General features: G+C 37.6%; 1 pseudogene; it reads right to left on the reverse strand.

Annotated features, from left to right (window-relative positions):
• Positions 1-16,678: 16,678 nt before the first annotated feature.
• On the reverse strand, positions 16,679-17,557 carry LOC110313745 (annotated as a pseudogene).
• Positions 17,558-18,978: the final 1,421 nt, after the last annotated feature.

Consider the following 18,978-nt stretch of genomic DNA (forward strand, 5'->3'; position numbering starts at 1 on the left):
CACCTGAGAGTCAAGCTTCTTCTGGGTGTTGTGGGACTGAGTGTGGAGATAGCACCCAAGGCTTCATTTTTCTTTTCCTTTGTGTGTGTGTGTGTGTGTGTGTGTGTGTGTGTGTGTGTGTGTGTGTGTTTCTGAGATGATAAATAATTTTTTAAAGATTTTTGCATTTATTTTAAAGATATAAAATTTATATCTAACAACTGGTATGGTTTTCTTTCCTTGTAATGAATTGTCTGATTTTGCTGTTTAGGTGTATTAGTTTCTTCTTCATTAATATGACCAAACACCTGATAAGAAGCATCGTGAAGAAGGAAGAATTTATTTTGGTTCATGGTTTGAGGATTGATACAGAAGGCATAGAAGTGGGAGCACCGTGTGACTGGTCACATTGTATCTGCCATCAAAAAACAGAGGCCAGTGTGGTGACTCAGTGGACAAAGGTACTTGCCTCAAAAGCCAATGGCCTGAATTTGATCCTTGTAACCCACATGGTGAAAAGAGAGACCCAACTCCCTCAGTTGTCATCATGCACATGTGCATACACACACACATGTACACTCACATTAACTGTACAAATTTTAAAAAGAATCAGAGAAAGTTGCATAGTGATACTCATCTTGTTTCTTTTTATGCCCGTTTTTATTTAGTCTGGAACTCAAGATCATAGGGTAGTACTAACCCCCATTTAGGATAAATTTCCATTATTCATTCATACCGCTGTGGAAACACCCTCAGAGATACATCATTAATGCTTTCAGTATATGTTTCTTCTCTTTTTGTTTTTTGTTTTTTGTTTTTTGAGACAGGGTTTCTCTGTGTAGTCCTGGCTGTCCTGGAACTCACTCTGTAGACCAGGCTGGCCTCGAACTCAGAAGTCCACCTGTCTCTGCCTCCCAAGTGCTGGGATTAAAGGTATGCACCACCACTGCCTGGCTCAGTGTATGTTTCTTAACCCAGTCAAACAGACACTATTTAACCATCATATATATTAATACTGGCCCTATTGATAATCCTTAACTATTATATAGGCTACTACTGATCCTATTAAAGGATTTAATAATGTTTCTTGTTCTTGTATTTAATGGAAAAGTTCTGAAGAACTAATATTGTTTTTTCTTTAAGTACTTATTAGAATTTCTTAGTAAAGTCATCCAGACATGGCTTTGTTTTGTTCGAAGTTTCTCATTTACCAATCTGAGTCTAGTTCTGGCTCTTAAATATTTCTGTCTCTTCTTCGGTGACTTAAGAATTTATGTCCCTCTAGGAATGTGTTCATTCCAACAAAACTGTCTATTTCTTGGCACAAGTTTTCTCATGGATTTGGTGTATAATTAATTTAATTCTGTAGTTTGGTAGTGGTGCCTCTTCTTTGATTCTTGAGTTTGGTATTGTGTCAACTTTTTTGATGTTGTTAAAGAACAAACATTTGGTTCCACTAGTTTTCTCAAATTTTTATCCGGTTTATGTTCTTTTGATTTCTACCCTATTATTTATTATTTTATTTTTCTGCTACATTTTGTTTACTTTGCTTTTCTATTTTAATTGCTTTCCTTCACGCTACTATCTGCCGTGTGTGTGTTTGTGTGTGTATATATGTAAAAATGAAACAGAGCTTCAGGTATGCTAGGAAAAAGCTGTACCACTGAGCCATATATAGCTCCAGGCCTGTTTGTCTATGTCTATAAAGTGGAGGCTAGTTTATATATCCACAGTTTTTATTCTGCTATAGTATATGTGTGTCCACCTTTAAGTCCTTCTCTCAGTAGTGTGATATCATATACATTTTAAGTTCCTATTCTGATAAAAAGTAGTTTACCATCTCTAAAAGAATTTCTTCCTTGACCAGACTGGACAGGTGTGTGTGTGTGGATATCAGAATAATTATGGACTTTTCAAATTGTTCTTTCTTACTGCTTTACAATGTGATTCCATTTTAACTGCAGCTCTACATATGTTTCTAGATGGATATCATTTTGCTGATTTTCCCAGCCAGCTAGCTTTCCTCAGGCTAGCTGTGATATTCTTTTTTGATTGTTTGCCTTTGAAACTGGAATTGTTTTTGGTAATTAACCAGGCATGAAATTTTCTGAGTTCTGCCCCATGTAAAGTCATTACTTTCTAGCAGGGCTCCAAGTATCTATTTCTCATAGCCCACAAGAGGAGGATTGTGAAGCTAAGGTGAAGGAATTGGAACAATCCCAGAAAGCCTGACCGTATTTCCACGAATAAACACTTGAATTTGTTATATGTCATTAGTCAATTTTTAGAGGTTTTAACTGATAATTTGATGACTTTGTCCTGTGTTATAACTACCTTATAGAAAGAGAATTTGGCAAGCTCCTTAGCCCTGCTAGAAATCTTGCTAAATTTAAATTCTTTGATTCAATGAGACAATCTAAAGATTGTAGGGTTTTGAGATGGCATTTCATTGTTTTGGCATCTGGCATTTAAATATTATTAAACTCATTAGGATTTTTTAGAGTGAAAAAATTGGCCATAGAATTCATTGAAGAAATAGTAATTATTGCCTGTTATGAGAGTTTACTATGTGGCAAACATTTAGCATACCTTATTTCACTCAATAGTAAAAGCTATTTGTAATATATTATAATTTCATTTTATATATAAGGAAACTGAAACGCTCAAGTTTTATGCCTAAAATTTCCCAATGAATAGTTCTCATACCTGGGCTGTAAATGCAAAAATATCTGACTGAAAATATCTTCCTATACACTATTGCACAACAGTGAGCTTTATCAAATTGTGCTTCTCTTCATGACATAGCTGCAGGTTAACAGATTAATAATTGGACCAGAAACAACTGTAGATAGTTAACACATCTAGCATTTATTTGCTTGGTACAACATTATATGGTAAAAAAAAAGAACCTTAGCATAACTTCATTTCTAGTGTCTACAATTTCTCCCATTCTATTGGTTAGCCAGTTTAATACGTTACCTATGTCCCATCTCATTCTGAAGATTTGAATTCTTTGAATGCCTTTAAACATATATCATAAGGAGCAAATAAGGTCACTCCACCCAAAATGGAAAAGTACATGAATAACACATTTCAGAGTTCATAGGCTACAAAATTTAGGCTTTATTTTAATAATGGAGATGATGCATAGAATAGTTGCTGGCCAATAAAATGTTTCCTTCAAGCATTTAAGTAGTCTGTCAACTCATTTGAATGTTGTTGTCCAGTAAAGAACTTGCATAGTTGTCCCTGATAAAGAGAGTGGACTTATGTTTTTATTTTTTTTATTTTGTATTCATCCTTCTCAGTTCAATAATATGATGAGTATTTAATTACATCTGATGTACATGTAAATGATTGTTGCTAAGATATTTTATTCCAAGAGAAGATGTGACTTCAAATGAAAATGGCTAAAGACAGGTAACCTTGAGATTTTAAACTTAGAAGAAGACTTAAATCTTTTATGTCAGTTCATTTGACAGAGGTCAGGAAAATCATGATGTAAGTTTGGGGCTTTTAAAGAAAAATATTTTTCAAAATCCTGAGTCATAATCACAGCAATCTCATGCCTTTCTAATGAAAGTGGAAGATGAGAAGTGAAGGGATAACAAAACTAGGGATTGTCAATGAAAGAAAAGGCCAGCCTCTAGAACTAAAAGCAAGCAGTAGTAGATAATAAATATAGAGTATTCTGTCTGCTAAGTTGGTATTAGTGGTTATGCAGCAATAGATTATCCATGTACACACATGCACATACACACACTAGAGAAAGAAAAAGTTTTGCACTCGCCTTTTTTTCATGTAACCTTTGCAACGCTGTATTCCATCTATCAGTTTGGCCCTAGGTTTTAATAACAAGAACAGAGAACACTTGCCAAAGATGTGGGTAAATATCTAGGCTAATAATAGTTGTTAACAGAGTTAGAGGTAGAATCTTTTACAAATATATTACAAGTGTAAAGTCACTGAAGGAAAATGCGAAAACACTCAAGGCTTGAGAGATGGCTCAATAATGAAGAGTACTTAATGCTCTGGCAGAGAACCTGAGCTTGGTTCCCAGCACAAGTACCTATAGATTAAACTCCATAGGATCCAGCACCCTCTTCTGGTCACTATAACCATGTGCAGTCATGTGCACCTACATATAGAGAGACAAACACAATCTAAAAAGAAAAGAAAACATTTCTTTATAGGCTGAAATGGCTCTTCTGAAGATTCTCTTTGTCAAGATGAAGTAATAGGTCCTAAGTCTTTCTTGTATACTGCAACCAAGAAAACATAGACAAACCATAGAAAATAGCAGGCCATTGTATATTAGAATATAAAGAGATATGCCCTTCAATTTCTCCCAGCTTTCCACCATGGAGGCTACTGATGCATAGGCCCCTAGTAGTTTCTCGAACTTAAGAGACAAGTCCCAGAACCTGCACCTAGGAAGAACATGGTAGCTAGAGTTGACACGGCAGAGTTCCAGAGAATAGAGAACTATTAACAGATAGTATACAATGTGTAGAGGGATGCTTGGAAGTAATAACAGGTAATGACGGTCAGTAAGAACCTTTGAAAATTCCTATTGAGGACATGGCCACATACTGCCATCCCTCATTAGCTGAGTGCCTTCCTGTCTCTGAACTCTGGTCAGCCTACATGGGCACTTCCCTTCTTAATGGTTCTTGCTATGTGCCTTATATACCACTCATGCTTCTCTGTGCCTGATGCACCCCTGAACCTAACTTCTCTTCCATTAACAGCTCTTCTAGAAAGTGGCTATCTCAGTACAATTAAAGTGGATTCCAGCCAAACAAGAGTCATGCGGCAATGGAAAATTACATGATCATCTCCCTTGAAATGCTGTTAGGGGAGATCTGAAATTTATAGACGTTCCTCCAAATATAGACTCTAGAATCAAATGAGAGGGAAACAGAACCTGTACTGAGACCAAGTGGTATTTATTTAAGGATTATTAATATCCACAGTTTGGAAATGAAGCTACTGAGGGACTGGAGTAGCCACTTTCTCTGGCCCACCTCCAGCAACCACATTCACCAAAATTCTGAGATAGACAGCTAGATTAGAAAGGGAAGTATACCCATGCAAACAGAAATGGGATACATGATCATTGAGGCTCTGCCCTGTTGTGCCCTTTACCTATGTTATTGTATCAAATTATCGTAAAAATTGAGATGAGCATGTGTCCTTATTACATATCGGAACATCTTCTGGGTATATTCCCAGAAAAGGTATTGCTGGGTCCTCTGGTAGTACTATGTCCAATTTTCTGAGGAACCACCAAACTGATTTCATAGCAGCATTATTTATAATAGCCAGAAGCTGGAAAGAACCCAGATGTCCCTCAACAGAAGAATGGATACAGAAAATGTGGTATAGTTACACAACTAGTTATAGTTACACTATAACTACTATAGTTACACTACTCAGCTATTAAAAAACAGTGAATTCATTAAATTCTTAGGCAAATGGATGGAACTTGAAAATATCATCCTGAGTACGGTAACCCAACCACAAAAGAACACACATGGTATACACTCACTGATGAGTGAATATTAGCCCAGAAGCTCAGAATAGCCAAGATATAATTCACAGACCAAATGAAGCTCAAGAAGAAGGAAGACCACAATGTGGATACTTCAGTCATTCTTAGAAGGGGGATCAAAATACCCATGGGAGGAGATACAGAGACGAAGTGTGGAGCAGAGACTGAAGGAAAGGCCATCCAGAGACTGCCCTACCTGGGGATCCATCCCATATAGAGTCACTAAATCCAGACATTATTGTGGATGCCAACAAGAGCTTGCTGACAGGAGCCTGATATAGCTGTCTCTGGAGAGGCTTTGCCAGTGCCTCACAAATACAGAAGTGGATGCTCATAGCCATCGATTAGATAGAGTACAGGATCCCCAAGGAAGAAGCTGGAAAAAGTACCCAAGGAGCTGAAGGGGTTTGCAGCCCCATAGGAGGAACAACAATATGAACTAACCAGTACCCCCAGAGGTCCCTAGGACTAAATCACAAACCAAAGAGTTCACATGGTGGGACTCATGGCTCTAGCTGCATATATAACAGAGGATGACCTAGTTGGTCATCAATGAGAGGAGAGGTCCTTGGCCCTGTGAAGGTTCTATGCCCAGTACAGGGCAATGCCAGGACCAGGAAGCAGGAGTGGGTGGGTTGGGGAGCAGGGAGAGGGGGAGGGATAGGGGGGTTTCAGAGGAAAAATCAGGAAAAGGGATAACATTTGAAATGTAAATAAAGAAAATATCTAATTTAAAAAGAAAACTGAGAGGAGAGTTTCATCACACCTGACTTGTAGACGGGAATCACAAAGCAGAAACTGGGCATGGCTAGTGAGTCACTAAGAATCTAGGGGTGGATTTCAAAGATGATGACACCATAAACAAGCCCAGACAGTCATGAACTTCAGAAGCAGAAGAGATGAGATACAGAGAGATGATAAAAGAGCATGGTCAACATCCTGTATCCCTGACACAATTTGCCAAAAAAAAAAAAAAAAAAAAAAAGCTTATTTTTTGATAACTCTTGTTCCTATCCCAGACTCCTAAATTTATTCCCTGTTGTTATTGTTTTTTAACCTGTGCTTACATGCAAGGGGTTGTGAAGGACATACTCTACTGATCTGTTCTGTAGCTATTTTTCTCTATTTCTTGGGAATAGTTGTATTTTTCTGGCCATGTTCTAATAGCTTTATGGAGGTCAGCCAGTGATTGACTATGTTTTATTTCTTCCTCTTGCTCCTTTGCCACAAAACTATATTTTGTACAAAACATAGCTACTTCCAGTTAATATTCGCACTATCTATGTTATACCAGGAAAATTTATTTAGATAAAGGAATTCCGTTATCTTGATTTTACTTAATCTTTGTTCATAAGAAGAAACGTAAATTCCTTGAACAGAAAATTACAAAAGTGTCTCATTGTTTCTTTGATTGAAAAATCAAAACTTTTTTCCAAAACTTGAAGTCTCTGATTAGCAGAATTTGTAACATTCAGAAGTTCTACATTTATAGACTTCTCTATTTCTGAGAAGTATATTGATACAAATAGAGAAAATTTCTTGGGTCCAGTTTGTTGCTCATTATAAACAACACAGGCAGATCTTATTGGTACATGCTTGTATGTTCAGAAGGCTGAAGCAGGATAGTGATGGTGAGTTAAAAACCAGCCTGGGCTACACAGCCAAATCCTAATGAGGGGAGTGGGGAAGACTGTGTGTGATAAGGTTCCACCTTCTAAACCTGCAAACAATGACAATGTTTTTCTGAATTTACTAATTACAAAAAAGTGGTTTATCAGAGCCATGTTCCTGATTTAGATTTCAGACTGTATTTGATAATATATCTGTCCTGAGCTCCTGGAACCTTCATGATTAGATCACAGAGCCCCCAAATACACAAATTTGGTGAGCTATGACACCAGGTGCTCCTTTCAGAGCTATAGGCTCCATTTAACTCTCTTCAATCCCACAATATATTTCATTGCATCCATGTGGAAGATGAAGCCAGGGAGATGGCTCTACAGGTAAAAGCACTTGCACATAAGTTGAATGACCCATCCCTAAAACTCATGGTGAAGGTCATGAGACTACTCCTGCAATCTGGTCTCTGACTTCCATTGGCCCACAGGAGTAGTTGAGTGCCTGCAGGATAAATAATTTCCCAGCATTGTATGTGATATTAGATGCTTTCCATTTGCCTCTACAGATGCCCTGTCACGTCTTATCTGTATTACATAACCACATCATTGGGCCACTTGCCAATTTGGGTTCAGAGTATCTAAACAGGTAGGTAGAAAATGATGTTGAATCTTTATTCCTTGTCTTGCTCCTTGCAGCATTCTTTCAGACTGCATGCATTCCCAAGTAGATGATTCTGGTATCTGTCACATGTACCTCTCTGCTTATTTATTTATTTATTTCTGAGACAGTGAATCACTATGCAGCTCAGGCTGTCCTTGAACTCACCATTCTCCTGTCTCAGCCTTCCAAGAGTTAGAATTAGATGCTTGAATTCTCTGGGTTCTTTAAACCACTCCCTCTTTCATCTTAACCAACAATAGCACCATTAATTTTCTTCCATGAGACACTCCCCACACATTTGTAAATTATTCATTTAGGAGCCCTTCCTGGAAGTATAGTAATTGGAGTGTGTCATCTGTTTTTCCTTCTGGGATTCTGACTGATACCAACTATTAAGTGATGGAGGTGGGACTGGAGCCCAGAACAAGACTGACTCTCAATACTTTTCTTACCATATTCATAAACACTTGACTTCCTGCCTGAGCAGCTCCAAAGAAAACATCTTACCTAAAGACTAAGAAGAAGCAGAACAAAATCCAAATGTGCTACACTTAACCCTCCTGAAATGGATGGGTGAAGCCTGCAATTATGTAAAGAATGTCTTAAGACTATCAGTAGATCTGATTTTCACTGCTTGAAATAAGACTCACAGTGTGTTTAAATGCTCAATAACTTCCAAAGCAGCATTTTAATGAATAACAACAAATGCAAATTGATCAGGGACATATGGATTTAATATATTCTCAAGGACAGGTTTTTAAACAGTAAGGATAAAATGTGACTTTTGAAATGTATTCTGGAGTGGTTCAGGCTCCTTCAGTTCTTTCCAGTGCCAGGCCACCTTGGGCATGAACTCAGCAGACATCCCAGGATACTCAGAGGACTCTTTTCCCCCCAGGAACTTAGGATCACTGGTAAGTAGAACACAACATTTGTTCCAACATAACCGGGAATGCCAGGGGCCAGCAGGAGCAGGGACACAGGAACCCAGTCTGACCAGTGGCTCCAGTTCCTTCCAGTCACCACTGGTATACCTTGGTTTCAAACTCAGCTGACAGTCCCACAGTCCCCAGAGGATGTACCACTTCCAGGCAGCAGTCTAATACATTGAGGATATTAGGATCCCAGGATCCCAGGAGCTTGGTCACACCAGAATCTCAGGTTCTCAGAGGAAGCTTGAGTGACAAGAAGTCTGACACACCCAGAATTTCAGCATCACAAGATTCCAGAATCACAGGACCACAGAGAAAGCTGGAATCTGAGAAGTTCTGACTCAACAGAGATTACAGGAAGGACAGGTTCCAATCAGATATATTGAGGGCAGGGAGGACTTGAGATAATCAGATGGCAGGAGGCAAGCATAAGAACAGAAGCAATAGAAACCAAGGTAACTTGGCAGCATCAGAACCCAACTCTTCTATCATAGCAGCAAGTCCTGGATACACCAACACACCATAAAGCAAGATATGGATCTAAAGGCACTTCTCATGATTATGGAGGACTATAAGAAGGACATAAATAACTCCCTTAAAGAAATACAGGAAAACACAGGTAAATAGCTAGCAGCCATTAAAGAGGAAACACAAAAACCCCTTAAAGAATTACAGGGAAAAACACTCAAGTAGGTGAAAGAATTGAACAAAACCATCCAGGATCTAGAAATGGAAGTAGAAACAATAAAGAAATCAAAAGAAAGACAACTCCAGAAATAAAAACCTAGGAAAGAAGACAGTAGCCATAGATGCGAGCATCACCAACAGAATACAAGAAATAGAAGAGAGAATTTCAGGTGCAGAAGATATCATAGAAAACAATGACACAACAATTAAAGAAAATGTGAAATGCAAAAAGAGCCTAACCAAAAACATACAGGAAATTCAGGACACAATCAGAACACAAAACGTAAGGATAATAGTTATAGATGAGAATAAATTTTTCCAACTTAAAGGGCCAGTAAATATCTTAAACAAAATTTTAGAAGAAAATTTCCCTAACCTAAAGAGATGGAGATGAACATACAACAAGCCTACAGAACTCCAAACAATTTGTACCAGAAAAGAAATTCCTCCCATAACACAATAATCAAAACGCCAAATACAACAAAGCAAAGAAAAAAATATTAAAAGCAGTAAGGGAAAAAGGTCAAGTAACATATAAAGGCAGACCTATCAGAATTACACCTGACTTCTCCCCCAGAGACTATGAAAGCCAGAAGATCCTGGGCAGATGTCATACAGACCCTAAGAGAATACAATGTCAGCACGCGCAACTATACTCAGCAAAACTCTCAATTACCATAGATGAAGAAACCAATGTATTCCACGACAAAAACAAATTTACAGAATATCACAAATCCAACCCTTCAAAAGATAATAAAGAGAAAACTCCAACACAAGGATAGAAACTAAACCCTAGCAAAAGCAAGAAAGTAATCTTTCAAGAAACACACAGAAAAAGATAGCCATATCAAAAGAATTCAAACACAAACAACAAAAATAACAGGAAGCAACAACAACTTTTCCTTATTATATCTTAACATCAATGAACTCAATTCCCCAATAAAAAGACATAGACTAACAGACTGGTTATGTAAACAGGACCCAACATTTTGCTGCATACAGGAAACCAACCTCAGTGACAAAGACAGACACTACCTCAGAGGAAAAGGCTGGAAAACAGATTTTCAAACAAATGTTCCCAAGAAACAAGCTGGAGTAGCCATTCTAATATTGAATAAAATCGACTTTCAACCTAAAGATATCAAAAAAGATAAGGAGGGACACTTCATACTCATCAAAGGTAAAATTTGCAAAGATGAACTCTCAATTCTGAACATCTATGCTGTAAATGCAATGGCATCCACATTCATTAAAGAAACTTTAGTAAAGCTCAAAGCATGCAGTGCATCACACACAATAATAGTGGGAGACTTAGATAGCCACTTTCATCAATGAACAGATTGTAGAAACAGAAACTAAACAGAGATACAGTGAAACTAACACAAGTTATGAAACAAATGGAATTAACAGATATCTACAGAACATTTTATCATGAAACAAAAGGATATTCTTTTTCCCAGCACCTCATGGTACCTTCTCCAAAATTAACCATATAATGGGTCATAATACAGGCCTCAACAGATACAAAAATATTGAATTATCCCATGCATCCTATCAGATCACCACAGACTAAGGCTGATCTTCAATAAAAATAATAGAAAGACCAAATACACATGGAAGCTAAACAACACTCTACTCAATGATACCTTGGTCAAGGAAGAAATAAAGAAAGAAATTAAAGACTTTTTAGAATTTAATGACAATGAAGCCACAACATACCCAAACTTATGGATACAATGAAAGCATTCCTGAGAGGAAACCTCATAGCTCTGAGTGCCTCCAAAAAGAAACTGAAGAGATTATACACTAGCAGTTTGACAGCACACCTAAAAGCTCTAGAAAATAAGTAAGGAAATTCACCCAAGAGGTGTAGATGGCAGGAAATAATGAAACTCAGGTCTGAAATCAAGCAGGTGGAAATAAAAAGAACTATATAAAGAATCAACCAAACCAGTGGCTGGTTCTTTGAGAAGATAGACAAAGCCTTAGCCAGACTAATTAGATGGCACAGGGATAGCATCCTAATTAACAAAATCAGAAATGAAAATGGAAACATAACAACCGAACCTGAGGAAATCCAAAACATTATCAGATCCTACTACAAAAGGCTATAGTCAACAAAACTGGAAAACCTGTATGAAATGGACAAATTTCTAGACAGATACCAGGTACCAAAGTTAAATCAGGATCAGATTAATTAGCTAAACAGTCCCATATCCCCTAAAGAAATAGAAACAGTCATTAATAGTCACCCAACCAAAAAAAAGCCCAGGACGAGATGGGTTTAGTGCAGAATTCTATCAAACATTCAGAAAGGACATGATTCCAATACTCCTCACACTATTAAAGAGAAACAGAAGGTACTCTACCCAATTCATTATATGAAGCCACAATTACTCTGTTACCTAAACCACACAAAAATCCAACAAAGAGAACTTCAGATCAATTTCCCTTATGAATATCAATGCAAAATACTCAATAAAATTCTTGCAAACTGAATCCAAGGACACATCAAAAGGATCATCCATCAGGATCAAAGAGGCTTCATCCCAGGGATGCAGGGAGGGTTCAATATATGGAAATCCATCAATGTAATATACTATATAATCAAACTCAAAGATTAAAAACCACATGATCATCTAATTAGATGCTGAGAAAGCATTTGACAAAATCCAACAACCCTTCATGATAAAAGTCTTGGAAAGATCAGGAATCCAAGGTCCAAACCTACACATAATAAAAGCAATATACAGCAAACTTGTTGCCAACATCAAACTAGAGAAACATGAAGAAATCCCAATAAAATCAGGGACTAGACAACCCGTTCTACCTACCTATTCAATATAGTACTTGAAGTCCTAGCCAAAGTAATTAGACAACAAAAGGAGATCAAAGGGATACAAACTGGAAATGAAGTCAAAGTATCTCTATTTGCAGATGATATGATTATATATATATATATATATATATATATATATATATAACCACAAAAGTTCCACCAGAGAACTCCTAAACTTGACAAACAACTTCAGTGCAATAGCTGGATATAAAATTAACTCAAACAAATCAGTGGCCTTTCTCTACACAAAGGATAAACAGGCTGAGAAAGAAATTAGGGAAACGACACCCTTCACAATAGTCACAAATAATATAAAATATCTTGGTGTGACTCTAAGGAAATGAAAGATTTGTGTGATAAGAACCTCAAATCTCTGAAAAAAGAAATCAAAGAAAATCTCAAAAGATGGAAAGATTCCCCCATGCTCATGAATTGGCAAGATTAATATAGTCAAAATGACTATCTTGCAGAAAGCAATCTACAGATTCAATGCAATCCCCATCAAAATTTCAACTCAATTTTTCAGAGTTAGAAAGTACAATTTGCAAATTCATCTGGAATAACAAAAAACCTAGGATAGCAAAAACTATTCTCAACAATGAAAGAACCTCTGGTGGAATCACCATACCTAACCTCAAGTTGTACTACAGAGCAATTGTGATTTAAAAAAAAACTGCATGGTATTGTTACAGTGACAGACAGGTAGATCAATGGAATAGAATCAAAGATCCAAAAATGAACCAACACACCTATGGTCACTTGATCTTTTACAAAGGAATTAAAACCATCCAGTGCACAAAAGATAGCATTTTCAACAACTGGTGCTGGCTCAACTGTTGGTTAGTATGTAGAAGAATGAGAATTGATCCATTCTTATCTGCTTGTACAAAGCTCAAGCCTAAGTGGGGCAAGGAACTCCACATAAAACCATAGAAACTGAAACTTATTGAGGAGAAAGTGATGAAAAGCCTGAAAGATATGGGCACAGGGGAAAAAATTCCTGAACAGAACACCAATGGCTTGTGCTGTAAGATCAAGAATCAACAAATGGGATCTCATAAAATTGCAAAGCTTCTGTAAGGCAAAAGACACTGTCAATAAGACATAATGGCAACCAATCTATTGGGAAAATATCTTTACCAATCCTAAATCTGATAGAGGGCTAATAACCAATATATATAAAGAACTCAAGAGGTTGGACTCCAGAAAACCAAATAACCCTATCAAAAATGGGGTATAGTGCTAAACAAAGAATTCTCAACTGAGGAATACCAAATGGCTGAGAAGCACCTAAAAAAAATGTTCAACATCCTTAATCATCAGGAAAATGCAAACCAAAACAAACCTGAGATTCCACCTCTCAACTATCAGAATGGCTAAGATGACTAATTCAGGTGACAGAAGATGCTGGTGAAGATGTGGAGAAAGAGAAACACTCCTTCATTGCTGGTGGGATTGCAAGCTGGTAGTACCACTCTGGAAATCAGTCTGGCAGTTCCTCAGAAAATTGGATATAGTAACCTGAAGATCCAGCAATACCACTCCTGGGCATATACCCAGACTATGCTCCAATTTGTAATAAGGGCACATGCTCCACTGTGTTCATAGCAGCCTTATTNATAATAACAAGAAGCTGGAAAGAACCCAGATGTCCCTCAACAGAAGAATGGATACAGAAAATGTGGTATATTTACTCAATAGTGTACTGCTCAACTATTAAAAACAATGAATTCGTGAAATTCTTAGACAAATGGAGGGATCTGGAGGATACCATCTTAAGTGAGGTAACCCAATTACAATAGAACAAGCAGGATATGCACTCACTGATAAGTGGATATTAGCCCAGAAGCTCAGAATACCCAAGATACAATCTGCAAAACACATGAAACTCAAGAAGGAAGACCAAAGTGTGGATACTTAGATCCTTCTTCTAAGGGTACAAAATCCCCCATGGAAGGAGTTACAGAGACAAAGTTCAGAGCAGAGGCTGAAGGAGTAAGCATCCAGAGACTGGTCTACTTGGAGATCTATCCCATAAACATCCACCAAACCCAGACACTATTGCAGATGCCATCAAGATTTTGCTGACAGGAGCCTAATACAGCTGTCTCCAGAGCTCCCTGGGACTAAACCACCAATCAAGGAAAACTCAGAGTGACTGGGGACTCTATTTACATATATATCAGAGGATGGCCTATGGTTTAGTCCCAGGGAGCTCTGGGGGTACTGGTTAGTTCATATTTTTGTTCCTCCTAGGGGGCTGCAAACCCCTTCAGCTCCTTGGGTACATTCTCTAGCCCCTTCCTTGGGGACCCTTTGCCCCATCCAATGGATGACTGTGAGCATCCACTTCTGTATTTGTCAGGCACTGGCAGATCCTCACAGGAGACAACTATATTAGGCTCCTGTTAGCAAAATCTTGTTGGCATCTGCAGTAGTGTCTGGTTTGGGTGGTTGTTTATGGGATGGATCTCCAGGTGGGGCAGTCTCTGGATGGTCATTCCTTCAGTCTCTGCTCCACACTTTCTCTGTATAACTTCTTCCATGGTATTTTGTTCCCTCTTCTAAGAAGGATCAAGTTCTCAAACTTGTATAGCAAGTAATATTACTTGCCGAGCTGTCTCCCCAACACTAGTAAGACAAATTTGGAGAAAATGTGTCTAATAAAGAATATACATAGAAGTCTTACATTCACTAAAGAAAAAAAATGGTCTCAGTTCAGTTCATTTGAAGCATTCTTGTCTTTGTGCCAATTCAAATTTTCTTCTTAATCTTATATGGCATTAGCTTGCTGCTCAAAACAGCTCCTTTAACTTTTCTTACAGAGTAGCTCTCAGTTTTTTTTTTTTATTTTTTTCCTGAGAAGGCAGTTGTTTCCCCTTCATTTTTGAAAGCTATTATTTATAGCTTTAGGAATGCTGGGTTAAAAGGTTTGTTTGCCTTGCAGCATTTTAAAAGTGTCACTCATTGTCTCATGGTTTGCAAGGCTTCTGACAAAAATTGTGCTGCAGTTCTTGCCTCTTTGTTTGTTTGTAGTGTGTCTTTTTAACTTTGGACACTGCAGGATTTTCGCTTTGTATTTTGTTTATGGCATGTTCAACATACTTTCCATCCAAACTCCAGCTGGCTTCTTTTCATAAAGTAGCAAGTTGACCCAAAATCCATATAAGAACTCAAGAAACCCAGTATAGCCGAAACTATCTTGCTTACGTTTTATGTCTAGGTGGGCATTTAAGGAGGCTGTCATGACTGTGTTTGGTTTTTACGTTTATATTTATTGTTCTTGAAATCATTGGCTATGATTTTACACATATCTCTAACTCCTGGAAGCCAAAAGCCACCATTTCTTTACATATTTTTCCCACTCTATTTTCTATATTCCCTCTGCTATTCCAGTTGTGTGCTTGGTAATGGCTCTTTTTAAAATTAGCACCTATTAGTTCTACAGAGTATTGGGTTTTGTTGTAACAATCTGATACACAAATATTCCACATTTTGATAATGTCCACCACCACTCTATTGTTGTCAGCTGTCTCCCCAGCCTCCATCCCCCTATGCTTCTCTAAGAGTCCTTCTGCTTTCCTGTCATAACTTTTACGTTTCATAAATAAGAGAAAAATGCAATAGCTCCCAGCTTTCTGAGCCTGGCTCATTGTATTTAAGATGATGCTCTTTACTCCTGTCCATTCTCCTATAAATAAAATTATTTTGTTCTTTGTTGCTGAATAATATTCCATCTTACATATATACCATATTTTCCTTATCTATTTCTTTACTGATGTCCATCTAGGGTGATTCTGTATCTTGGCTATTGTGACTACTGCTGAGATAAATTGCACAGGGCTCTCTATAGTAAAATAACCTTGATTTTTTTGAGTATATATCTCTGGGGAGGTAACCAGAAGTGGTATGGCTAGATTTATATGATAATCCTACTTTTAGTATTTTAAAGAAACATGGTACTAGCTACACTAATTTTCATGCACACTGAAAGTATAAGAATTCCATTGAAAATGACATTCTAAAATCTTTCTACATTCTTATACTGAAATCACAAGTTTCTCATGAAGATGGTCAAAATCAATCCTTAACAATTTTCATAGCAGAGGATTATTTTAGCAATAGTTATATATGGTTGCTGCTCTGTGCAAAGGATATACAAATGGTTGCTTAAATCAGCCTGCTATAAAAACAATAGAAAACAACAATATGGTCTTGAACACTCAAATCCAAGAAAGCTTTGTAGCATTTCTCATCTACTTTCTAAGTCTCTAAAAACTTCACTGTGTTCTCTCCTGTGAGTTACAACTCAATAGTGAAAAGTCAGAATTGGTTTTAATTACATATTCACTGTAATTTTTTCAAAAGGAGCTCTGGCAAAGTTTTATTAAAGGAAAACTTTCTTGTTTACCTCTCACCAGTCTGTTCTGGCATGCTTCTAATAATATCAGAATCACCTGGGTCAGTGATAGTCAGTGTGCATGCTCCATAGTGTTTTCCACACACTGTGCCCAATTCAGTATTATTGCCACTGTAGTAATGAACAGCAGCTTTAGCCAACATGGCATAGTATTCTATTTCAGATTTCCTTGAGGCTGGGCAACAGTTGGCAAGGATAACAAACTTCACTTTGCCTTTTCTGATCGTCTTCGTACTCTTTTTGTACCCTCGCATGTACTTTTAACTTTCATATCAAGCTGGAGCCTAGAGTTGATCGACTCCAGGCTTTTTTTTTGCCTTCTTTGCAGCCAGTATCTTCCTGCCTTAGGTGAGAGACAACCCCCAACCAAGATCAGCCACCAAGATGGCCATGGAATGAAAAAGGAAGCCCTTCACTGTGTTTGTACATTCAATTTATTGTATCCTTTGTTTTTTAATCCCAAGACAAGGATAAAAGTTACTGTTAAAGAACTAATAGCAAAGAGTAAAAAGTGATGCTTGAGTGACTATTGCATGGTGTTTTTTCCTCCAGTAATAACAAGATGTCATGTTGAATATTGCCCCATAGCCATGGCCACCACAGCAGAAAAATACAGTGGTAGCCAATTTTAAATGACAATAATAATAGTAATGGAGCTGTTGATGCTTCTTAAGGAAAGTCAAGAGATCCTTGCATGGTATTTCAGCTATCACTCCCTGCCCTTGGCTGCAAGTGATCTTGAGAAATACTAGAGTATACATAGAAGTAAAAAGTTGATTAAGAGCAGAACTCCATGGTACAGTTTCTAAAAGGTCATCATCCATGATGGAATGGGACTTTGTGGTGATGTGTTTGGGTGTCACCATGTTCCTATAAATAATTCCTCACCAGTACTTTGTGTGCCTAATAAGCTGGATGGTCTCATCAAGTTGGATTTGGGTGAAATCATTCTTTGGTCTTTTGTGGGTACCCATCTGGGTTGATTGGACATCCATTTGTGTCTCCTCAGTAAAAGAGACCACAACAATAACTTTCATCACTGTGCCTCCTAAAAGCTACAGAAAAGTAACAGTGAAGAGGATGAAATTGCTAATATGGGTGAAGATTTAACATTTCAGTTGAGCAGGGTCAATGAACTAGTTATGGGACCATTCTCAGAAACTATTCTAGAAAGATAGCAAGAATAAACAGTCCTTTAATGAGATAATGTTCTTTTACTTCCCAGAATGCCTACCCCTTAGAACAGTCCCTACCAGTTGTCCTGCTACGTGGTTAGGCTGGATCTGTTCACCTTTCCTACTCAAGAAGTTGTAACTACCCCTTTTTCTTTTGTCATGGATGTTATCAGAACGTAAATATGCTTTTTCTGGTACTTCATGCACCCTTTTTTTTCCAATCACCTATGCCATGTTTTGGTTTTTCTTTGGGCCTTTTGAAACATAGTTTCTCTGTGTAGCTTTGCATGTCCTGGAACTCACTCTGTAGACCAGGCTGGCCTCTGTCTCCTGAGTGCTGGGATTAAAGGCGTGCACCACCACACATGGCTCAAATGATATTTCCAAATCATTTATAAAAATACTATATATATTTAAAAGAGTAACGCTTGGTCCTTAGATCTTTTCTGTCCTTTATATCACATACTTCTTAAGGTCTGTCATTTTAAAACCACCCTTTAGTATCCTGCGAGAACTTGATAAGCTTTCAAAGATACTCTGGGATATTCTTATCTGGAAAAATAGAATGCTATGATGGTGTTTAACATCTCAACCACAACTTTACATGGTTCATAGTCCCACTTGACCTGGCATTAGCTGTATTCCCACTGGGTCAATAATTTTCCACAGAACTATATGTCAAAAGAAAAAATTAACAATTACTATTTGCTAAGTAGTTAAATCGAGGCAACTTAATGAATATGTGTGTCCTATCAACAAGTAGTCATTTGAAAAAGTAATACGCATAAATTAAAAATAATATTTTATTTCATTCTTAGATATGCATAAATACATTCTTTTAATTTTTTGTGTTTTTCTTAAATTAAATATTTTCTTTATTTACATTTCAAATGTTATCCCCTTTCCTGGTTTCCCCTCATAAAACACCCTATCCCCTCCCCCCATCCTCCTGCTCACCAACCCACCCACTCCCTCTTCCTGGTCCTGACATTCCTTTACACTAGGGCATCAAGCCTCTCCTTGCACTGATGACCGACAGGCCATCCTCTGCTACTATGCGGCTAGAGCCATGGGTCCCTCCACATGTACTTTTTGGTTGGTGGTTTATTTCC

The sequence above is a fragment of the Mus pahari genome, chromosome X (assembly GCF_900095145.1).
Source record: "Mus pahari chromosome X, PAHARI_EIJ_v1.1, whole genome shotgun sequence".
Taxonomy (NCBI): Eukaryota; Metazoa; Chordata; class Mammalia; order Rodentia; family Muridae; genus Mus; species Mus pahari.